This window comes from Symphalangus syndactylus, chromosome 17 (genome assembly GCF_028878055.3).
Source record: "Symphalangus syndactylus isolate Jambi chromosome 17, NHGRI_mSymSyn1-v2.1_pri, whole genome shotgun sequence".
Lineage (NCBI taxonomy): Eukaryota > Metazoa > Chordata > Mammalia > Primates > Hylobatidae > Symphalangus > Symphalangus syndactylus.
Window position 1 is genome coordinate 26,568,539 of NC_072439.2, and position 26,031 is coordinate 26,594,569.

The 26,031-nt window shown below is 36.3% G+C and overlaps 1 protein-coding gene and 1 pseudogene across 2 annotated transcripts in view; one reads left to right on the forward strand and one right to left on the reverse strand.

The window, feature by feature from the left end:
- LOC129466899 (LINE-1 retrotransposable element ORF2 protein) overlaps positions 1–26,031 on the forward strand; it is a 258,698-nt gene that overhangs the window by 198,910 nt on the left and 33,757 nt on the right. For both annotated transcript variants that reach the window (XM_063621306.1, XM_063621307.1), the window contains one exon: positions 11,900–11,989. The gene's annotated coding sequence lies outside the window, so the exon portion shown is untranslated. The remainder of the gene's footprint in view (positions 1–11,899; positions 11,990–26,031) is intronic.
- On the reverse strand, positions 18,508–19,344 carry LOC129466781 (heterogeneous nuclear ribonucleoprotein A1-like; annotated as a pseudogene).

A 26,031-nucleotide genomic window follows, 5' to 3' on the forward strand; every position in this document is an offset into this window, starting at 1 on the left:
ACACTGCAGACAGAAACTGTACAGAAGTGGATGTCGTGCTAACAGAGATGAGAAATGACAACTGACATCTAACAAGAACATATGGAAACTAGTTTTATGGAAACTATTTCCCATAAATAAGAATTGTAAGGTTCACATGTTTCCATAGCAACCTCTTCTGTTGCATTCAATCCTGTGAAACAAATATAAAAACAAACACAATTATGTATATGTGGAGAGCCATTCTGATGACCTACAGAATAGGGAATGCAGAGTGCAATTTCTAGGCCTTTCTCTTCCAGGTTTATTGTTTCTCCTATCCTAGGAAACCTCTTACTTAATAATATGGTTTTGGCCATTTGTGGCATTCACACTGGCATCACATATACTAATAGTTTTAGTAAGAACCAACTGGTAGAAGTTACCATTTGCTAGGCACTGGGCTAAACCCTTCATCATCTTTGTAAACTCTCACCATAAACCTATGGGACAAATAACTTTATTAACCTCATTTTTCAGACAAGGACACTAAGGTAGAGAGATGTTAAATGACTTTCTCAAGATCACTTTGCTAACAAAAAAACAGAGGCAGGGCAAAATCTTGATGTCAGTTCCTTCTGACTCAAACATTCATGCTTTATGTTGGTAAGTTCAGTAGTCAAGAAGTTCATTGCTTCCTCTTAGGTATTTTTACTAAAATTTAGGAGTGTGGCCATCAGAAGTGTTGCCTCTGCTGAGGTGATATTGTCCACGAAGCAGGTCTATACCTACTGAGGTTTGGATAAAATGAGGTGCCCTCTTTAAAAATTAAGCCCTGGGTATTCTTATTTTACTTTTGCTTTAAAGTATTCATAGGAAAGCAATGGTAAAGGAGAGGACTTGGGGGAAAGCAGCACTGGTCCTTTATATCCATCTACTGCCTCCCACCTGTGCCCCCCAGCTTGTGCCATCAGGCAAGAGAGTGCTGAAGTTCTAGAGCCACAGAAAGAGATAAGAGAAAGTACGATAGAGGATAGAGTGGCTCCAGAGGAAAAGGAAAACACAGTGTAACTGGGGGACAAAAGCAAATCTCGGTTACCCTTGGTCTTGAGCACTCCTTAAGAGGCGTTGAGAGAGAGGAAAACCCAAGAAGGCCTAGGATGCTGCTACTCTGGCAGGTGGGGGTGTGCAGGCATGATTATTAGGTAATTGATATAATTATGATCTCAGCTTGGCTAACTGGCCAGAGAAGCCTGGACATCCATGTTAGTCTTGGAAATCCTCCCTTTTAAAAGAAAACAAGAAGTGTATTAGTCAGTTCTCATGCTGTTAGAAAAGACTGTCCAAGACTGGGTAATACATAAAGGATAGAGGTTTAATTGACTCAGTTTCACATAGCTGGGAACTTAACTTACAATCATAGTGGAAGGGGAAGCAAACACCTTCTTCTTCACATGATGGCCCCTTAAAACAACCATCAGATCTCATGAGAACTCACTCATGATCATGAGAAAAGCAGCATGGGGATAACTGCCCTCATGATTAAATTACCTCCCACCAGCTCCCTCCCATGACACATGGGGATTATGGGAACTACAATTCAAGATGAGATTTGGGTGGGGACACAGCCAAACCATATCAAGCAGGGTGTGGTGGCATGTGCCATGTGCCTATAGTCCCAGCTACTTAGGAGGCTGAGGTAGGAGGATCATTTGAGCCCAGGAGTTCAAGGCCAGTCAGCCTTGGTAACATAGTGAGACCCTATCTCTAAATAATAATAATACGTAAAAAAGGAAAAATGAAAATAAAAGAAGACAGAGCAGAACCCTTTACTAAGCAGATGAACTTTATATGAAATGCTAGTTTAAAGGTCTTTTCTATGACATGAAATATAAAGCAAACAAAGTCTAAGTTATTATGCATTATTTTTTCTCATCAACCTACAGCTATTATCAATAACTGTTAATTATTATGCCACATTTTTGGCAGTGATAAAGCAGACAAATAAAATGGATCAGGATTTGGAAAGAAGCCAGACTGTTGGGCAGAACAATTTATGCAGGACACAGATCAGAGAACGCACCAGTTTACGTAGGCCGGGTGTAAAGTTATCAAGAATCCCAAAGGCAAGACTAAGTCAACGAGCAACGTACCAGATCTACCTGGAAGATGCAAGAATGTTTGAGATTTGACTAATTGTCCTGTGGGGAAAATTTAAAGATGTAAGCTGAGAAGGAAATACAGGTTAGATCAACTAACCTGCACTAGTTAGATCAATTAACTAACATTATTTAGTAGTAGAAGGGTAATGGTGTAAGAAACAGAGTCAGTGTCTAAAGTTGCAAGGACAGCAGATGACACAGGAAGAAGTCAATTCAAGCATAAGGCTTGGGCTAGCGATAAACGTGAGAAAAAGAGAAGGGAGCATTGGAACTCAACAAAGATATATTAATCTACATGAATCCATAATCGACTGTTGATTTTTGGAAAGGAAATTTTTGCCTTCTGAATCCATTTGCAGTAGCCTTTCTCTTCTCTTATGGGCAGGTATGGGTAAGAGTCAAAGATACCCGTGAATAGCTTTGGTTTGTGTACTTCCTAAAATTATTTTGTAAAACTGTACAACTGCTCATAATTTTAAGTTGATAGCTAAAGACTTTTCCCCTATGTTTCAATAATTGCAAAGGATATAATTATGCATTGAAAATATGGACATTTTAAAATGAAATTGTTACATCACTCTTAAATGCAGTCAGTTAAATCTAAACCACTAAGCTAGTTGATATCCACTACAATTTGTTTTATAAATACATGAATCACTTCTGCAATAACAATCAGAAATTTTATATTTCTCATTAAACAGATGTTGCCACTTAAATTCCACCAAAGAATTTAATTTACTATGTTTCATGTTTGAAAGTCTTTTTAAAATACGAACAGGCGCTTCTCAAAAGAAGACATACAAGCAGCCAACAGATGAAAAAATGCTCAATGTCACTAATCAGAGAAAAACAAATCAAAACCACAATGAGATACTATCTCATGCCAGTCAGAATGACTGTTATTAAAAAGTCAAAAAACAACAGATGTTGGCAAGGCTGCAGAGAAAATGGAACACTTTACGCTGTTCTTGGGAATGTAAATTAGTCCAGCTACTGTGAAAAGCAGTTTGGAGATTTCTCAAAGAATTTAGAAACTACCGTTCGATCCAGCTGTGTATATATCCAAAAGAAAGTACATCGTTCTACCAAAAAGCCACATACACTTTTATGTTCATTGCAGCACTATTCACAATAGCAAAAGCATGGAATCAACCTAGATGCCCATCAGTGGTAGATAGGGTAAAGCAAATATGGCATATATACACCATAGAACACTATGCAGCCATAAAAAAGAATGAAATCTTGTCCTTTGCAGCAATATGGATGAAGCTGGTGGCCATTATCCTAAGCAAATTAACACCGGAACAGAAAGCTAAATACCACATGTTCTCGCTTGTAAGTGAGCTAAATATTGGATATGCATGGACATAAAAATGGCAACAGTAGAAACTGGGAACTACTAAAAGGGGGAGGGAGGGAGGAGCAAAAAGGGTTGACAAACTCACTATTGGGTACTGGACCTTATTTTTTCTTTCAGTCAGGAAGTTTGGGTCAGGAAAACAGAACTACTCTAGGTATTTCAATCAAGATGAGGTTTAATATAGGATATTAGTTGCTTACAAAATCACTTACAAGTGCTAAGGGAGCAAAGATTGGGAAAAGCTTGCACTAACTTCCAGAGAATCAGAATGTTGCAGAAATTGTAGAAAACTACTACCAATGATGTAATGCTGTTGGCAGCATTAAAGCCAGAGACTTATAGAAGAATATCTGAGGACAGTTCAAAACCTCATATCAACTGCTGCCAAAGCTCTTGAGTATGTCTGCTAATGCCAGAAAGAAATGATATTGCTTCTGGCTCTCTGTTGCTTCTAAATTTAATATGAGTGCCTTCTATTAGCAAAACTCTAACTAGGAATGCTGTTGTTGAGGAAATCCGAGAAATGTAGTTTCTATGTTTTCAATACTTATAATTCAAGGTAGAACATAGGATTGCCAACAGAAAATCTAGCACAGTCACATAGCTGTGAAACTGCAGAGCCTACCCTGTTACTGATATCTTTTGGAACGAGTATGTGATCCACCAGACCACTTATCCCAAATCCATTACTATGGGTTGTTGTACATGTGCAATGGCTGTGGGATAGGGAAAGGGGGAAATTTGAGAGAAGATTGAGGGTAGGGTAACTGTGAAATTGTCCAAGGTTATTGTCTATAAGGATCATAAACATATTTCTAGAAATATGAGGAAATGGAGATAATTATGTTTATTAGAGCTCTTCTCACAAAGTGTGCACGATCTTGTACAAAATGCTTAGGTAGGTAAGAGGATCTATAAACTGAGAAGCTTAACTTCAAAATGCATTTTGAAATGTTTTTTTCCTTTCTTTCTTAATCTCAAAATGTAGCCTTGTATGTTAAAACTCTTGGTTTCTCTTTTGTCCACCAGGTACTTGCGTGCATAGTGCATGCTTATCTAATTATGTGCTTGCTTAGAAATTCCAGGGGCTAATTTTGAAACAAACCAGGTACAGGCCCAGCTGCAGAATTTTCCCACTTAAGGGGAGTTATGAACAATTAGTCCTCTACCCACCGGGCCAAAGCCAAGACGACACCACCGGGATCTCTAGACAGGCGATTACTCAAGATAGCTATCAGAACAAGACATACAGACCCACACCCCCCTACAACACTCCTCCACATCTCCTATACAAGCTTTTCTTCTTAAACCCCTTCACTCAGCCCCAAAAGTTGGATAGATCTTTTAAAGGCATGAGGCTGGTCATTTCCCAATTGCTAGCATTTGATTAATGAAATGGCTTTCCTTTCACCATACCTCGCTTCTTGTGTTTTTGTCCTCTGACTGGTGAGCAGCCGGGTTTGATCCAGTTACAGACCCTTAGAAGGTAAAGTCCTAGAGAGATTGCTAAGTTTTCTGTTAAGACAGATAGGCGGAGTCAAACTCACTAACCAAAAGTCATCAGGAACATCCCTGTATTCACAGATTTATTTGTTAGGTTGATTAATTTAATGAGGCAAGAAAGACCATACCCAGAGAAACTTCAGGAGTGTTAAGATACCAAGGAACACTCAGGAGAAGCTTCTTCTATATTTGGGCTGTTGATTGTTGGTTCTGAAAGGAGTTTGGGGAATCAAGGACCAGTTTTGGATGGGATGCTGTCAAGAAATACGGACAATTTGATGACCGGCTATCTTAGCAATTTTGGCCCAAAGATAGTAAGATTAAATTGGAGCTGGGGTTGCCATTAGAAGGGAAATAGAAATCACTCAAAAAACAGGGATGTTAGTAAATTTTGTGGTAGCAATTCAGTCTTGCCTATCTTTTAGAAACTTTTTTTCTGTTAATAGCATTGATTATGCTTGTAAATTTGGAACCAGAGCTGAATTGCTCAGGAAACCACATGCTGCTAATCCCGAAACCACCAGCAGTCCTGTCTCTCTGTCTTTCCTCCTAAACTGCACTCATTCTGACATCTGCATTAATGCTGAATACATATTTACGGCTTTCAGTGGAGGGGCACTAAGATATTAGACCTCCCTGGTGCACTCCTCATGTCTCAACCCATTTATGAGTTTGTTAGAAACAATATGCAATTTGTTTGTAGTTTCATCAGCAACTTCTCCAACTGATTCTTCCAAAATACTATGATTGGGAAACCAATAAGCAGGATGCAGATATTGATGAGTACAAATGTAACTATGAGTATAACTCAGAACAGAAACATGGAATATGGATTCTTCCAGAAAATACAGTATGGTTACCCTTTTAATAAAACTTTTATTGTTCTTTATGACCACACCCCTCCTTCTGCCAGAGAAAGACTGCTCAGCAGGCTGCAGCCCATTGTATTGGGGTAGGAGCATGGTAGGTAAGAGCAGTGGCAGTGGGGATATGGATAGTAGCAGATACAGAATCCAAAAAGCCACTTCAGTCCTTTCCTGGGCTCGCTGGCACCCCATCCTCATAGAAAGCAAAAATCAGAAGAGCTGGACACACCCTGGAAATTAATTAGGATTGGAATAGCACTGTATTCTTGAGTTAGGCACCCCACTGGGGAGTCTGCCTTTACCCCTAGAGGTGGAAGAAAGTGTGCACTGTAGGAGCTTGTATTTTTGTGTGCTGAGATTTGGCTTTATGGAAATAAGGGCACCCACAGCAGGGTGCTTTGTGTTAGTGTATAACTTACAAAATTAGGCACATTTGTCTAGAGTTTCTGTTCTTTCTTGAGCAGACTAGAAGAAGAGAATAATTATGTCTTAATGGGACTGACATTTGTTTTCAATGAGATGTTCTTGTTCACTAAGTAGTTATCAAATATGACAATTGTAGGGAATGTGTTGTTCTCGAATGAAGTTTCAGTAACGCTGGACTTCCTGCTGTGATCATACGCATTATGTACCTCGTGTGGGTGCCCTGCAGCAGTCTTAAGGAGACATAAACAAGAACAAGACCCACACCTTAGAATATGGAGGTCTAGAGGCAGGGAGACTACTTCAGCATTTTCCCCTTAAAAATCAGGTCTTACTGACGTGGAAAGAGAATGAGCTTTGGAACAAATGAATATCGAATAAACCCTCTACTTTGCCATTTACTTGCTCTATGGCTATAGAAAATGCCTCTAACTTTTCTGAGTGCTGATTTTCATATCTACAAAATGGGATTAATAATGCTTACAGCATGGGTTTTAAATGTATAGGCACAAATCATTTGCAGAGACATGCAACTATTTCTTTGGAAATAAATTCACCTTGTTCATGAGCCTACATTTGTGTTTGGTAGCAGAAGACCTGTAGTCAAGTGTATTAATCAGAGTTCTCCAGAGAGACAGAAGGAGAGAGAGAGAGAGAGAGAGACAGAGAGAGAAGAAAGGAGATTTATTAGGAGAATTGGCTCATGAAAATTATGGGGTCTGAGAAGTTCCACACTGGCTGTCTGCAAGCTAGAGACCCTGAGATGCCCGTAGTGGTGGTGTGGCTCAGTCTAAGTCTGAAGGCCTGAGAACAAAGTGGAGGTGAGTGGAGAGGGGCGCTGGTGTAATTCCTGGAGTCTAAAGTCTGATTTGAGAGCCTGGAGTCCTGACATTCAAGGTCAGGGGAAAAAGAGTGTATCCCAGTTCCAGGGGAGAAAAAGATCAATTTGCCTTTCTTCTGTTTTTGTTCTTTCCAGGCCCCCAGTGATTGGACAATACCCATCCACATCAAGGGCAGACCTTCCCCACTTAGTCCACTCAGGCTCACACACCAATCTTTCTGGTAACACCTGCACAGATGCACCCCAAAACAATGTTTTACCAGTTCTTCAGGTATTTCTTAGTCCAGCCAAGTTGACACCTAGAATGAACCATCACTTCAAAGGATGTAGTCTTTGGTTTAAGACAGTCTTTTTAAGTGACTATTCAATCAATTTAGGAATTCAACTGGTTCATTTCAAACACCATATTTTCCCTTAGGGCTCCTTCTCTTCTCTTTGGGCAAGAAAGAGCTCATGGCAGTGAAGACAGTGAGTTCACTTGTGTCCTCTGAGTCTTTATTGGCCTTCCCTGAGACATGGTAACTTTCTTGGTCTTTTGCCTTTATGTCTACTCATTCCTGTCTAGGTAGCCTGACATCTGTTCTCATGGCACAGATAGTGCAGAATTATTCTCTCCAGAGTAATGGGGTCCCCAGAAATGCAGTTTCATCCTCCAGCAGAATTTTGTTTCAAGGCTGTCTATTCATAGCTTCTGCAAAAGGAAGGCCTCTCTTGCCTCAGTTACTCCCAGGCAGGCACTCTCTTCTTAGCTAGCTTTTCCACCTCTTTTTAGGGGCTTGGGAGACATTTTGAGGCTGAGGTCACTAAGACATCCTGCATCCTCTTCTCACTTAGGCCTTGACCTGAAGCATAGATCCTAAAGCTGAACACCAAATGGCTTGTATGAGACCTTCAAATAGAGATCCTTGTGTTTGATGGCACAACATGAAGAAAAAAGCACGAGGATTGGACCAGAGTGACCTGGGTTCCCAACTTTACCACCTAGTAGATGGATCCTTGGGAATGAAAGAAAGAAATCTCTCTCTCTCTCTCCTGCTCTCACTCTGTCTGTCACTATATCTCTGCTTCTTCTTCAGCAAACCAGATAAAATAATGCCCACCTTTTGGGTTTCTCAGGGTTAAACAAAGTATTGAAAGCAAAGCATCCGGAACATAGTAGATGATCAATGAATGTTAATTTTCTTTCCTCCCATTCCTAATCAGGCATGGCAAGTGGGAGAATAGTACTTCTAAAATTTCACTCTCTGCCAGATTGGGTTACTACCTGGCCTATTTAAGCATCTATTTTTCCCTGTGGGTTTTATTTCAGTTTTTAAGGAAAATAATTCAGAATATGTTAATACAACCAAACATATGCCATCTTCACCCTGAGTAGTGAAATAAAAAACTGTTGATGGAGTCAGTAATATCTTGAAACATGCATGGACACTTAAAAATGTCCTATTAAGAGAACTGAAAATTACTAAATTAGTGACTTGGTTGGAAGACTGTGAGATCTGAAGAAAAGAGCACAGAAAGATGAAAATATAGTTCGGTAATAAGTTGAATTGCTAATTTACTTAACCATTTCAGGCAAGTTGCTACATCTTGAACCTTCACACTTTTATTTTCTATCAGCAGAGCAAATTAAAAACAACTTATAAAATATCAGGCTGTAATTAAAATAATACATTATTGTTTAAATCATTATTGTCTGTGCCTATCTATTTTTAGTACTATATAATTTAGGTAACAGAATTGTTTTTCTCTCTTACTATGAAAGCAAAGAGTTTAATGAATGTTCTGGAACATGTCTCTTTGGGCACATATGCCAGGGTTTCTTTGGAGTATATGAATAGAAATGGGATTGTTGGGATATAGGATATAAGAATGTTTGAAAGTACTTATTACCCAGCCTACCTGCCAATATTTGATATTTTGAGGCTTTTAAGCTTTTACCCTTCTGGTGGTATGTGTGCAATGGTATCACTTTTTGGTTTTAATAGGCATTTCCATGATTACTAATGAGCAACTCTTTGTATTACACACTTTTACATTAGTTTAATAAGCTCTTCCTATCATTATTGAACTCTTCTGTTAAGTACTTAGCCACATATTTCGCTGATATATTTCTACTGGATTGGCATTTTTAAAAAATTGTCTCAGGACTTTGTTCATTCTAGATACCATTCCTTTGGCCATTATTTGCATTGCAAATATTCTCTACCAGCTTTGTGTTTATCTTTTGACTGTTTTCAATGTCTTTGAATAATAAAAGTTTATTTTAATGGAGTATATTAATTCATTTTAATAAGTATTAATTACTCCTTGGTGGTTTGTACATTTTATGCTGTTTGCACATTTTATGCTGTTTGAGAAAGTTTTCCTAGTAGGAAGTGATAAATATATTCTTTTTTACTTTTTCCAAATGACTTAAGCTTACCAAAAATTGATGAAGATACTCTCACACATTTTCTTCTAAAAGTTTTTTTTTTTTTTGAGAGTAAGTCTCACTGTGTGTGTTGCCCAGGCTGGAGTGCAGTGGTGCAATCTTGGCTCACTCCCACCTCCACCTCCCGGGTTCAAAAGTTTCAAAATTTTGCCTTTCACATTTGAGTTTTTGATACATTGGAATTGAATTTTGTATATTGTGTAGAGATCTAATTTCATGTCTCTCATATTCATAACCAGTTGCCCCAGAACCATTTCTGGAAAAGCCATTCTTTTCTTTGCTGATCTGCAATGCCATCTCTATTAACATTTTCAGTTTTTCATTTTTTTGTGAATCAGTTTCTTTGATTTGTATTCAATTCTTGTCACCTATCAGTCTATTCTTACACCCATAATGTATTGCTTAAATCATAGCTTTGTGATAGCTCTTGACATCTGGTAAGGCAAGTCACTTTGCCCAATTTTTTAAAGGAGTGTCTTAGATTTCCTTGCTATTTTTTTAATATATAATGTCATATTTAGCTTTTCAAGTTAGAGAAGGAGTCAGGATTTTAAATGAAGTTGCATTAAATCTAGAGATCAGTTTGGGGAGAACTGACATCTTTATAGTATTCACTCTTACAGTCAATGATATATACTCCCCAGATGTACTATAAATAAAGGTCTTTATTTCAATAACTCTTATGATTTCACGTATATTTGTTAGATATAGACATATATTTTCAGTTGTTGTCATAAATGACTTTTAAAACTTACATATTTCAACTATTTAGTGAAATCATATGGATATTATTTAACTTTGATAAACTGATCGTAAATTCAGCAATTAGGCTAAACTTCTATTAATTCTAATGGTAAATATAATCAAAATCATTCTCTGCAAATGTTATGTATATACCTCCGTGAATAAAGGCAGTAGGGTTTCTGTCTTTTTAATCTTTACATATTTTATTCTTTTTCTAAGAAATCCAGTACAGTGTTGACTGGAAATTCTTATTGTTCTCTCAAACAATGGAAATGCTTTTACTGTATCATTTTTAGGTATAAGTTTTTCAGTCAGTTTTTTTGTAATTTTTAAGTTTTTACATATACAGTTTTTGAATTTTGTCAGTATTGTGATGATTATATCTTTATTTTCTATTTACTGTGTTTATGCCATGAGTTGTATTAACATTCTTTCTAATGTTGAACTAACTTTGCATTTCTGGGTTAAATCCAACTCGTTCATTATCTATATCAATTTTATTTTTTACTATGTTTGGGTTGCTAATATTTGCAATTATGTCATGAATGAACTTGACCTGTAATTTATTCTCTTACATTGTCTTTGATTTCAGTACCAAAGTTAGGGAGTATTGTCTCTTTTACTGTCTTCTAAGGGAGTATAAATAATATTGGAATTTTGTTCCAGTATACCTCCTAGACCTATTTTCTGCTTAATGGAGAAGATTTTCACTATTAAGCAATTTTCACATAGAATAATCCCATATAATGCAAAATAATTCAGGTATTTTCTTTTGTCGTTAGTATGAGAAAGTTATGTTTTTCTAGAAAATTTTTTCTCTTAAGTTTTCATATTTGTTGTCATATACTACTTAACTATCCTTTAAACCTTTGACCTGTTGGAAGTTATAATCACTATTTCATCTTAATACTTTTTGTTAGTGCTTTCACTCCTTTTTATTGATTTTGCTAAAGTTGTATCAATTGTATGAGCTTTTCCTAGGAGCCAGTTTTTGTCTTTGTTGATCTATTAGATCTTTGATTTGCATTTTATTTCACTTCACTCATCTTTATTTTTTCTTTCCTTTTGCTTTCTTTGCATGCATTCTGTTGTCTAACTACTTAAGTTGAATACTTATCTCACCATTTTTGGCCTTTTTTCTTCTTTAACATAAACATTTTAGGCCATAGATCTCCTTCAAAATGCTATTTTAGCCATATTTCTCAAGTTTTAGTATGTGGCTTTCTAAAAATCATTCAATTTCAAGTATTTTCTAATTTCTCTTATAATTGTCTTTTCCTAAATGATAGGCTTTATTTTGATTTCCAAATGTACACAGTTTTTCTATTATTATTAATGGTTTGTAACTTATTTACATTAAAATCAAAGAATATACTCTGTAATAGAATTTAAATAGAAATTGATTGAAATTTATGGAGACTTGTTATGTGATCTTGTAGGTGATCAAATTTTATAAATGTTCCATTTGGACATTAAAAAATGTGTATTATATCTTTTTGTGCATAACATTATATGGATGTTCATTAGAATAAGCTTGAATACTTGCCAAATACCTAAGAGTGTGTTAAAATCGCCCACAATGATGGCAAATTTATCAATTCTTCTTTGTAGTTCTGTTATTTCCTCCATATGTTTTGAGGCTGTTAGGAGATACATTCATCCTCCAGGGATGCAAATAATATAAGGCTATTTCAATTTAAGGTAAGCAATGAATAATTTTTTAATATGAGTATGTCATGTAATATTTGGGACAAACGTATACTCAAGAAAATATGTTATTTTTCTAAAATTAAAATTTAACCGGATGTTCTGTATTTTTATTTGCTGATGACTCTATCCATCCTCTGGAGAATTAAACCTTTTATCAGCACGTAGTGGCCTTCTTTATGTCTAGCTAAAAGTGACACTGACTTTCTTCTTTCTCTTCCCCACATTTTCCTACTTCCTCCTTCTCTTTATCTTTCCCTTCCACTTCCTTATCCTTTCCCCCTCTCCCTCTCCTCCTCCTTTTCATCCTCTTCTTTTTCCCTTTCTCCTCTTCTTTTTTCCACAATCCCTCTTCCTTCCTTTGCCCTCCCCTTTTCCTCTTCTCTTCTGCTGTTGTCTGGTAAATCTTTTTTCATCATTTTCTTTTCCTTTTCTTATTTTTACTTTTAAAAATGTTATTTATGTAATTTCTCGTAGAGATAGGATTTTGTTATGTTGCCCAAGCTGTTCTCAAACTCCTGACCTCAAGCAATCCTCCCACCTCAGCCTTCACTTTGGGAAGTGCTGGGATTATAGGTGTGAGCCACCACCATGCCTGGCCCATCATTTTACCTTCAACTTTCTCATGTCTTTATGTTTTAGATGTATCTCTTTTAAATAATGTATAACTGGACTTTCTCAGTTTCACAGTCTTTGCCTCTTAACTAGTTTATGCTGTCTATAATAATGGACATATTTGGATTTATCTCTATCTTTTTATTTTCCATTTTGGATTTTCTATTTCTCCTGATTTTTGCATTTTCATTGTTTTTTTTCTTTGACTTTAGACTTTTGAATTGGGGATTTTTGTTTTTTCTTTTTTATTCATTGTACTTGGGATTTATTACATTTCTTTAACCTGAAAATTGATTTCTTTCATTCACTGAGGATATTTCTTAGCCACTATCTATTTTAATACTGCCTCTTTCCTATTTTCTTTATTTTGGAACTCTTGCAAGATTTAAGTTGGACCTTATCACTCTGACTGCTCTTTTTGCTAGTCTCTGCTGTTTTCCATCTCATTCTCTAGCTGTCCTACAAATTATGATTTCTTCACTTCTGTCTTCCAGTCCACTAGTACTCTCTTTAGCTGATCCGTTTTCCTATTGAATTCATACACTTAATTTCTAATTTCAATTATGAAATTTTTATTTTCAAAAATTCTATTTGTTTTTAATTTTAAAAATCTTTCTGGTCAGTTTTGATAGTCTCTTTTTCTTAACATTACTTTCCACTTATTCTTTTACTTATTTGAACATGTTAAATATTTTATAATCTTTATCTGATAATTCCAAACTCTGCATTCTTGGAAGTCCTAAATCTGCAGTTTATTGTCTCAGCTGACCCTTGCTCATGAAATTTGGCCTCCCCAAGTGTTTAGTAAGTTCTTATTTTGAGCCTTTGTTCCTTAGAATTTCATGAGTGCAACTTATTTGAAGGTTGTGTTTAAAGCACATTCTCCCAGTGACAGTTCATGTTTGCTTCTGCCAGGCACTTGAGAACATTATCAACTTAGGGCAACTGTAACTCAGACCTTTGGCCTGCAGTTTGGGAAGCCACATAAGCAGTGTAGTTTTAGGCCCCAAACCTGTTGGGAGAGGTGGTTAGGGATTTGAAGAGGAGATACTTTCTGCTCTCTGCTCAGAACCAACGAAGAGAGTGGCAAATTGTCTTCCTCTATTATGCATCATTTTAATATAAACCCTGGAAAGGGTTTCTCTCACAACTGAGTGTGTCATATTGCTGAAAAAATGAAATTTAAATCTTACTGATGCAAATTTGTAAAGGGATTCCTATTGCAGGTCAACATGCAACAAATAAACACTCTTTAAAATTACTTAAAATAAATAGCAAACTCCAAAAGGTATACCCTTCTATAACTGTAACTTCATTATTTGGATTTGTGTTTACTTATAAAATTATTTTTCTTTTTAAATACCCACTCAATAATTATCTTAAATACACTAATGTGTGCCATTGGGATGTGACTTTTTTTCACTATAGCAATTTAGCTAAGACACAAAATACTTTCTTTTGTAGAATAGCATTTTATGGTAGAATTATCATAGTAACCAGATTCCAAAACGCTTCCTGAAGAGCCTTGTCTCATTGCATGCAAGTCCCTGTATAGGCCCCTTTCACTGTCTCCAAGTGAGGCTGACCTTTGCAACCAGTAGGATAGTATGGGAATTATAATGTGAGGATTTCAAGGCTAGGTCATAAGAAACATTGGGGCTTCTTTCTTAATGTGGATCATTCACTCTGGGTTGAGCCAGTCATAATGTCATAAGGGCAGTTAAGCAACCCAATGGAAAAGTCCTGTCAAGCCAGCACCTGTTTACCTGCCATGTAAGTAAGTAGATCCTCCAGCTCAGCCAAGCCTTCAGATGTTTATGTCCCTGCTCGACATCCTCACTGTACCCTTAAGAGAGACTCCTAGCTAGAACCACCAGGCAAATATTTTCCTGAATTCCTGACCCACAGAAACCGTATGAGATAATTTATGTTTATTGCTGCTGTAAGCCACTACATTCTGGAGTACTTCATTATTGTAGCAAAAAAAATAATTACTACACAAGTTAGGTATGCTGCTTTTTCATTTAACTGACAATTTTATTATGCTTTTTTTGTTGTTTTGAACAACAAACTGGTGATCTCATCAGGACATCTAGTAGAATAACAAGATCCTTATAGGGACTGAACTCAGCTTAGAAACACTTGCTGCTACACACAATGGCCAAACACTGGCAAAAGTCACCTATCTCTGGGTGGCAGGGTTATGTCTGTGATATACTTCTGACGGGCTCAAGTGATAACTACAGTCAACATTTGCACCGTTTATAACAAAACTCCCACCTGTGGACTGCTAGTTTAACACACACACACACACACACACACACACGCACACACACACACACAGTCATAAAGCAGTTCTTCTGGAGGCTTTATGTGGTTTGAGTCCCTGTTGTACTTCACAGGACATATCTCCAAAGGTATTGATCGCAATACCTTATTTCATGTAGCATGTAACCTGTGTGCTCTGTAGGATGCGAATGATGAGACTATAGAAAAAGCCGTAGGGCTGACATTTTTCTCTCTTTTATTCATCTTCCTACTACTCAGTATTTGTATTCTCAGCCCTGTATTCCCTCCATATCTGATTCTCTCTTGCACTCCCCTCTGTAATTCTCTTTTCTATTTGCCTACTAACAGAATCTGCTTTCAGGGAAAGCCTTCTGTTAGTGATGAGATAAATGTAATTTCCTCCACAATCTGGATTAAAACTATCTTTCTAGCCTTTTCTCTCATTCTGCTGCCCCATGTAAATCCTTCATTCTAGCCAAAATATCCCCTTCCTATCTTCACCTATTTCTGCTGATCTTTTCACTCATGCCATGTTTTCCCATAGGGGATTCCCTCCTCACGGTCCGTGTGTGATGTTACCTTTTGCAGAGCTCTGAAGCATGTCTCCATGAAGTCTTTCCTCATTGTCATAGTGACATCCGTTTTCCCTCTCTTGACTATTATAGGGTCATTTGAACCACCCCTTTGCCTCCTGAGACTCGTAGCTAATTTTTGACTAATGCTTGTGCCTGATTTACAACACCCTCCTTCTAACCCCTGTACCCTAAACACACACAAGCCTCACTTCTCTGTCCATCTAGTTTTTACGTCCTTTGAAGACAGGAATGGTGTCATCTTTGTCTTCTCTGCTGCTCTCAGCATAGTGTATTCTTTGTACCTAGTCCTTGTTCTGGAGAGAATAAGCCAGGTGGCAAGGACTAAGCACCTCTAGAACAGGCCACAGCGTGTGTGGAGGCCAAGGCCCTCAAGGGGGCAGTAAAGAACCAGTTGTTTAGAGTTTATCGGCAGAAGTAATTAGTATTTGGTCCTTGAGGATTTATCAGATGGTCCTAGGAGTAAGTTAAACATAGAAAGTGGGAAGGAGACAAATGGAAATTGTTTGGAATTTAGTCTGAATGGGGTCAGGAACCTGAAACAGAAACCAGTCACATGATGATTCAAATGGGGCAAAACCCAGGAAGTCCCTTCAAGGAGAGGCGTGAAGGTCCCCAAACACATGTGTAAGAGCTAGAATTCAGATGATCAAGAAGCAAAGTCTAGGCCAGTCGTTCATAATTTTTTTTTCAATTAAACAGTGAATTAATTTTTTAAATTTATTTTTAATTTTCTCATTTTTTCCTATCTTATTTTTTAATTGAAAACTTGGAAATGTTACAAATATTTTAAATGCTACAAAGTACAATACCCCTAAAGAAGGTTGAAAATGTTGATAAGTCTCAATGGAAGATTTTATCTTTGTCGTTTTTTAAAAATCATGTTTTTCTGACTCTCTACTTTCTTGTAGTTACTTTATTCAAGTTCACGTTTTGACAAAAAAAAAAAAAAAAAAAAAAAAAAAGAAGAGCTAGGCTCAGTGATTGGTAAACCAAGATATAAGATTCAGCAGAAGAGGCAGGAAACCAAGTGTGGTCTGGGTCAAATTACCCTAAAACTTGGCTGGACTTTAAAAAATTAAATTGCAATTTATTTTTAAATATAAGACAAAATATTAAATAAAATATTACCAAATAGAATTCAACATTACATTTTAAAAAATGATAGTACATCATTTTTTTAAATGTGGCTTATTTCAGAAATATATAAATGTAGTTCAATATTTGACCTAAACCTAGGATGGCTTAACAAAATCTGCCAGGTGTCTCAACAACATGTATTCGAAAGTTCATCCTTACCTCACTGATCTGGTTTGAGTATTTAATTTTATTGCCTGTGGAAAGAAGTCAGATGATTCAAAAGTAGAGATGATGCACCCTTTAAGTCATTTTCATTGCCAAATTGTTTCTTTCTGCAATGTAGAAGTTGCTATGGCGGTGACTAGACACTTGGTAGTCAGTTTTACAGACTACCGTTGGAACTGTATGATGAAACGATACATAGTACAACCTCAAGTGACTGTCTTAGAGGATGTGTTTAATAGCATGGGATGGTATCAAAGAATTGATGGCTTATCTGTAGAAGGAAGTCCGCCTTTTGACCTAAACCTAGGATGGCTTAACAACCTTCACGTCCTACCACTGCATCTCAGAAGAGATGGTATAAATTTGAACATATCGGCCAGGGGCAGTGGCTCACACCTGTAATCCCAGTACTCTGGGAGGCCGAGGCCGGCAGATCACCTGAGGTTAGGAGTTTGAGACCAGCCGGGCCAACATGGAGAAACTCCTGAGCAGCCTGTAATCCTAGCTACTCAGGAGGCTGAGGCAAGAGAATCGCTTGAACTCAGGAGGCAGAGGTTGCGGTGAGCTGAGATTGCACCATTGCACTCCAGCCTGGGCAACAAGAGTGAGACTCTGTCTGAAAAAAAAATAAACAAATTTGAACATATCTGAAGTAAAGATACAGTCTAGATAGAAAAGCCAACTCCAGAGCAAAATGGGCAGCAAAAATTTTGGAGGACAGTCCTTGCATTTGTCCAATTCTGCACTATAATATGAAAAAAGAGCTGTATAAATGTGGGTGAGAAAGAAAATCCTCTAATATGTTAACTCTGAAAAGTTATAGTCAGAAGGGTTACAGAACCTCTACAATTGAGATAAAATTGATGGTTTTAGTGCAAGGACACAGAAGATTAGCTGCAAATTGAGCAAAACAAGGAACACTGTAAAAATAAAAGGCTCTAAAGAAAACCAAGTTCTAATGCTAAAAGGAATAAGAGATGACAATTCTCAGAAGAAGAAATGCAAATAGACAATAAAATATAAAAAGTTCTACCTTTCTAATAAATTTTACCAAATTATCAACAATTTTTTAAAATAGAAATCATCAGTTTTGGTAAAGAGGAGGTGAAATTCACAATAGAAGTTTACCTCCTAGTGGGAGTTTAAATGAGCAACATATTTCTGGAAAGCAATTTACGAATATGTATTAAGGGCCATAAACATGTTTATTATACTCTTTGAGTAAATTTAGCACAACATTATATTAAAAAAATCATATACCAGGGTATGTATTTTTATTTATAAGCAATAAAATTTATTAAATCTAATCATACAGCAAAAAAGGTGTTGTGCAGGCAGTAAAATTATGTTTTCCTTAGTAAGGTGTGAAAATGTACCTAATGTATTGTCTTTAAAGACACACTTGTTCAATGTCATGATCAGACTATTACATTTAGCAATCAACAGCATGGGTGCAAAAAGTAAAAAATATTCTACATTGAAGCCTTTTGTTGGAATGATTTACATTTTCCACAGACCAGAAACTAAAATAACCTATTATACAATTAGTCACCACTACAGTCCTAGAGTTTTTTTACCCATACACCTGACTATTGTCTAAAACATGTCTTCTTTGTAGCAGCTAGGCCCTGCCACCACTGTGTTTGGCTGAGTTCGCAGACCTGTTGTAATCTGTAATTTCCTTGTCATGTCTCTGGCTCTACTCTACTGCTAAACTTTGTTTCCTGGCAGTAATGAAAATCTTCTGCCACTGCCAAAGCTACCACTGCTACTAGAACCACAATAGCCATCTTGCATTCATGGTTTGGCAAAGTATTGGCCTCCATCACCATAGGGACCAGAGCTTCTGCTTCCAAAGTTTCCTTCCATCATGGGTCCAAAATTTGAAGATCGATAGTTGTAATTGCCAAAATCACTGTAGCTTCCACCACCTCCAAAATTGTTTCCATCGTTACCAAATCCATTATAGCCATCTCCACTGCCACCATATCCACCACCACCACAGCTGCCACCAAACCCACCATGACTACTGAAGTTTCCTCCATGACCAAAGTTGTCATTCTCACCAAAACCACCTCCATGACCACCACCAAAATTTCTAGAACCACTTTGAACTCTTTGGCTGGATGAAGCATTAGCTTTGATAGGGCTTTCCTTACTTCAAGGTTGTGGCCATTCATAGTACAGTAATTCTGGATGATAATCTTATCCACGGAGTCATGACTATCAAAGGTTACAAAAGCAAAAAAGCAAAGCCCCTTTTCTTGCCACTGCCTCCATCAGTCATGATTTAAATCACTTCTATTTTTCCATGCTGTTCAAAATAGTCTCTTAACTGATGCCATTTGGTATCTTCTTTAATGCCACCAACAAATATATTTTTCACAATTAAGTGGGCATCTGGTCTCTTGAGACAGCTCTCTTTGGTTCCACAACTATTCCATCCCCCTTGTGTAGCCTTGTATTCATGGCTGCATCCACCCCTTCCACAGTGGCACATGTGACAACCCCAAAGACCCTGGAGTGCTTGGCATTTGGATTTCTCATTACCACACAGTCTGTGAGCATTTTCCATTGCTCAGAATAGCTCTTCAGTCTCTCATCGATTCTTTCAAAGTTCAACCCTCTGATGAGGAGTTTCCGCAGCTGTTTGGGCTCTTTAGGAAACTCTTACTTAGACATGATGGCAGGGGGAAGAGAGACGTTAGTGATGTTTCTTCAGTGGCATCCACAGGCAGAAAGCCCTAATGTGTCATTTTTATAATTAAAGAATGGTACTCTACAAAAATGTTCTGGTGGTCAAAATGGGCAGATATGAAAAGTACACTCCCATTACAATAAGTTGTATGAGTAAAATAACTATTCCTGGCTGGGAATGTGGTAAAAAATTGTATGCCTCTCCTAGAATTCCTTACAGGCAATAAAACTTCCAAGATTGCAATGCTCTGATTGCCAGAGCAGACTAGAGGGTCATGCTGCTGGAATTAAGATTTAGACTGGAATAACATGCAGAACTAAAAAGATTAATAAAGGAGATATTCCAATCTAAAACTGCTTCTTAAGGTAGGTAAAGCAATGAGAATAGATTAGGGTACCCAAACTTTCATTTATAAAAATGACTTTATTAATAATAGCAACAACAAAATAATGAAATCTCATATTACAGTAATTACAGTTCCATTATTCATTTGTTTGGAAAATGTATGAGAAATAGATTCTATGAATTCAGTAGTACTTTCAATTGTTGGTATTTTGCCAGTTGTAATAAAATCTACATGCAATTGAAAGACAGGCTTACATATACCTGAGACATTCTGCTTAGTCAGCCTATAATAAATGCTGTGACTAGCATATGAATTCATAGATAATTGCACTAATTTCATGGCTTCCTTGAGGAAATGGAAAACAGTCAATATAACTGTGACAAGAGATAAATTGAAAACAGAATCCTCTTTCTCTCCTTTTATTAAAAGCCCACCAGATTTAAAAGAATGTAATCAGAGTTGGTGCGTTGGAAATGGCAGAATTTCTGATTTCACCGAAATACCAGAACAAACTTTAGCAGCAAATATAGTTCCTATTTTAGTGCATCCAGGCCTCAGGCAGGAAATGGAAGTCAAATTATTCTCAGCAAAATAATGATGATGGTTGTAGTGGTAGATGCATATAATCCTAAAGAAAAATCCAAAACTATAACATGAAAATAGAGAGCAAAATAATTTAATGCCTGGGAAGTTATAGCTAACATAATTTATTTACTGACAACATTTTAGTTGCTTTTCAACTCTCATTTCATCTAGTAAATCAGTGGTATTTCTCATTTCTGGAGAAGGAAAAAGGTATAGGTCAGATATAGCCTTGGATTAAGAACTAAAGCAAGATGGCACAATAAGAAGTCCTGGGTCCCCCTCCTCATAAACACACTGATTCAGCAAAAACTCATGACTAAATTATTTTGTGAGAAAGCCAGAAAATAACTGAAGGGCTTCTGTACATGAAGTGAATGGGAAACCAGACTCATCAATACTAAAAGGCAGATTCAGAACATCTTCTTGCCAGAACCCAAAACCCCAGCAATGGCATCATACAATCAAGAGGAGAATCTCTAGCTCTCAACTTCTCCTAGGGGATGAAAGTGACTAGTTTATATGCACAGAGCTTCAACTTTTCCGAGGAGGGTCCCCAAGGACTGGCTTCTGTCTTTCCATTAGTGGAGATCTGACAGGACCAGCCCAGTCTGTCTGCCTGAGGAATAATGGAAATGGCGACACACTGGGCTGGTAGATACCATAGATCTTCTCCCTTGATCAGCAAAAAATGAGTGGATAGAAAATATCCCAGCTCCCAGCATCCCCCTGAAGATGAAAAGATTTAATCTACACATCCAATGCCCCAACTTCTCTGGGCTTCCCAAATAAATATCATCAGACTTACCAGTCTTGGAGCTTTAGCAGGTCCAGCATAGTCTAGCCACCTGGGAGAGAATGAAGATAGTAGCATGGACTAGTAGACACCACAGGTCCCCACCCCTCAGCTCTGCACAGAGTAAACAGACAAAAACCCATAGTTCCTGCTTCTCTTTGGAAAAGGAAAGAATTGTTAGAAGCCTCCAAACTCTCTGGCTGGACTGATTTCTTCCAAAATCTGGGGAAGGAAATAGACATCATATTTAAGAAGTTCAAAAAACACCAAATAAAGTGAACCCAAAGAAATGTACACCAAGCCACATTATAATCAAATTGTCAAAAGTCAAAAATAAAGAGATAATTTTGAACGCAGCAAAAAGAAAATTACTTCTTACATACAAGAGAATATCCATAAGAGTATTAGAAAATTTTACGGCAAAATCCTTGCAGACCAGAAGGGGGATGATAAATACAAATTTCTGAAAGAAAACTGCCAACCAAGAATACTATATGTGCCAAAACTATCTTTCAAACAAAAGCTGAGGAAGTTTATCATGACTAGACAGATATTATAAGAAATGTTAAAGAGAATTCTCCAAGATGAAATAAAAACTGTTAAATAGCGACATAATAATATAAGAAAATATGAAATTGGTTTGTAAAAATAAATATATACACAAACACAGAATACTATATCCCATGCAAATGGTAACCAAAAGAGAGAATAGGTGGCTGCAATTATATCAGAAAAAAATAGACTTTAAGTGAAAACTGTCACAAGATACAAAGAAGAACATTATGTAATAATAAAAGAGTCCACCCACCAGGAAAAAAATAACAATTATAAATATATATGCACTCAATATCAGACTATATAAAAAAGTGAACATTAAAGTAACTGAAGGGAGAAATAGACAACAATACAGTAATAGTAAGAGACCTAAATACCACACTTTAATAATGGATAGAATATCCAGACAGAAGAGCAATAAAGAAACTGAGGATTTGAACAACACTATTAACCAAATAGCCCTAACAGTCATATGCAGAGCAGTTCATCCAAAAACAGCAGAGTATACACTTTTTTCAAATGCATATGAAACTTTCTCTAGGATAGCTCTAGCACATGTTAGTTCACAAAATAAGTCTTAAAAATATAAGAAGATTGAAATCATATCAAGTATCTTTACTAACTACAATGGAATGAAGCTAAAATTCAATAGCAGAAGGAAAACATGTGGAAATTAAACAACACACTCTTAACCAACCATTAGGTCAAAAAAGAAATAAAAGAAATTAGAAAATACCTTGACACAAGTGAAAACAAAAACATAATGTAACAAATCTTTTGAGATCTAGCAAAAGAAGTTCTAAGAGGGAAATTTACAGTGATAAATATCTAAATTAAAAGAAAAAGAAAGCTCTTAATTAAAAACTTTTCCACCTCAAAGAGCTAGAAAAAGAAGAACAAACTAAGTGCAAAGGTAACAGAAGGAAGGAAATAATGATTAGGGCACAAATAAAATAGAAAAAAGAAAAACAGAAAAATTAACAAAGTGAAGAGTTGGTTTTTTGAAAAACAATTTGACAAATTTTTAGACTAATTAAGAAAAATAGAGAAAAGGCTCAAGTCAGAAATGAAAAAGAAGACATTTTAACTGAGACTACATAAAAAAAGATCATAAGAGACCATTACAAACAATTACACACCAATAAACTGGATAACCTAGAAGAAACAAACAACCTGCTAAGACTAAACCGTGAAGAAATAGAAAGTCTGAACAGATCTGTACTAGAATGGACATTGAATCAGTAGTCAAAAACTTCTCAACACAGAAAAGCTCAGGAAAAGATGTATATACATGTGGATTCTAGCAAACATTTAAAGAAGAATTAATGCCAAGTCTTCTGAAACACTTTCAGAAAATTTAAGAGGGAAGGAACACTTCCAGACTCATTTTATGAGGCCAGCATTACTCTGATACCAAAGCTAAACAAAGATACCAGAAGAAATGAAAACTACAGGCCAATATTCCTGATGAACATAGATGCAAAATTCTCAATAAAATAGTAGCTAACTGAAGTCAATAGCACATTAAAAAGATAATACATCATGATCAGGTGGGGGATATATAGCTGGGATGCAGGATAGCTCAACATGTAAAAATCAACTATTGTGATACAGCACGTTAACAGAATAAAGCATAAAATCACATGATAATTACAATAGACACAGAAAAAGTGTTTGACAAAATTCGATTTCCTTTTATGAGAAAAACTCTCAAAAAATTAGGTAAAGAAACACACTTCAACATATTAAAGGCCGTATATAAAAGGCCACAGCTAATATCATACTTAATGGTGAACTCAATAGTTATTGATCCTTTAAAGCAGTGGTCTGCAACCTTTTTGGCACCAGGGACTGGTTTCGTGGAAGACAATCTTTCCTTGGATCAGGGCGAGAGGGATGGTTTCAGGATGATTCAAGTGCATTACATTGATAGTGCACTTTATTTCTATTATTATTACATTGTAACATATAATGAAATAATTATACAACTCACCATAATGTAGAATCAGTGGGATCCCTGAGCTTATTTTCGTGCAACCAGATGGTCCCATCTGGGGGTGATAGTAGACAGTGACAGATCATCAGACTTTAGAGTCTCATAAGGAGTATGCAACCTAGATCCCTCACATGCACAGTTCACAATAGGGTTTGTGATCCTGTGAGAATCTGTTACTGCCACTGATCTGACAGGAGGCGGAGCTCAGGTGGTAATGTGAGCAATAGAGAGTGGCTGTAAATACACTCACCTCCGGCTCTGCAGCCTGGTTCGTAACAGGCCACAGAGCTATACTAGTCCATGGCCTGGGGGTTGGGGACCCTTGCTCTAAAATCAGGAACAAGGTGCAGATGTCCCTTCTTGCCACTTCTATTTTACATATTACTAAAAGTTCTAGTCATTTTTATCTATGTCATCAAGTTAATTTGCATAAAAGTGTTACAATATCATCTTATTATGCTTTTGATAGCTGTAAAGTCTATAGTGATGCCATGTCTTTTATTCCTAATGTCGAAAATTTTTATCTTCTCTTTATTTATTGATCAGTATAGCTAAAGATTTACACATTTTATTTATCTTTTCAGAGCACTAGATTTTTGTTTCATTGATTTTTTTTCTTGGTCATTTTATATTTCATTAGGATCTACTCTTTTATTCATTTATTATGTTTTCTTTCCATTTTTATTTTTTACTCCTTTTTTGTACCTTCATGAAGCGGAAGCTTTGGTTGTTGATGCTAGCTTTCTGATTTTTCTAATATGTGCATTTAAAGCTATAAATTTTTCTTTAAGCACCTCCTTAGATGTATCCTATAAATTTTGACATGTTGTATTTTTATTTTCTTTCAGTTAAAAATATCTTTAATTTTTTCTTGTGATTTCTTCTTTTACCTATGGGCTACTTAGAATTATAGTCTTTAATTTCCAAATATTTAGGGATTTTTCACATAGTTGTGTTATTGGTTTCTAATATAGTCAGAGAATGTATACTATATGATTTCGATCCCTTTAAGTTTATTGACACTTATTTTATGTCCCAGAATATGATGTATTTTGGTGAATGCTACATGTACACTTGAAAATAATGTATATTCATCAGCTGTTAGATGAAGTGTCCTATAAAGATCAATTAAATTTAGTTGGTTGCTAGTATTGTTCAAGTCTATATCTTTACTGTCTTCTATGTAGTTCCATAAATTTTTGAGAAAGGAGTATTGAAATCTCAAACTATAGTTGTGGATTTGTCTATTTGTTCTTTTGGTTCTCTCAGTGCATTTTGGCACTCTGTCACTAGGAAAATGTAAATTTATAAGTTTTATATTTTCCTGATGAATACATTCTTATGCAATACATCTCTTTGTCTCTAGAATATTCTTATACATATTTTATATGTAATGTTAACTTATATATAATATATATAATATAATTTATATATAATGTTAATTTAACCATTCTAGTTTTCTTATTATTATTATTTACATGGTATATATTCTTCTATTATTTTACTTACTTTTTTTTTTTTTTGAGATGAAGTCTCATTCTGTCACCCAGGCTGAAGTGCAGTAGAATGATCTTGGCTCACTGTAACCTCCACCTCCCGGGTTCAAGCGAGTCTCCTGCCTCAGCCTCCCGAGTAGCTGGGACTACAGGCATGCACCAACATGGCGGGCTAATTTTTATAGTTTTAATAGAGATGGGATTTTACTACGTTGGCCAGGCTGGTCTCAAACTCCTGACCTCCAGTGATCTGCCCCCCTTGGCCTCCCAAAGTGCTGGGATTACAGGCATGAGTCACCGTGCTCGGCCTTCTTTTACTTACTTTAAATCTGATTATGTATATTTAAAATGTAACTTTTGTTTTTATCCAGTCTGGCACTCTCTGTTTTTGAAGTGCACAGTCCATTCATATTTAAGGTAATTATTGAAATGATTGGATTTGGTCTACCATTTAAAAAATTGTTTTCTACTTCTCTTATCTCATTTTTCACTTTATTTCTTCTCTCCTGCCTTTTTTGTATTAAACACATATTTTTAAATACAATTTAGGTTATTTCAGGTCTTTCAACTTGTTTTAAATAACCTTCTTTGATTTTTATAATTGCTATCATTGGGAGGAATTTCTTGACTTTCTCATGCCCCCTTTATTCAAAGTCTTTAGTTGTCCTGATCATCTTAAACTACCTATGCTGAACTTATATCATCAATGAGTACAGTAAGGATAAAGGGACTTACCCTAAGACAAATTGGAATGGGTTATCTTGA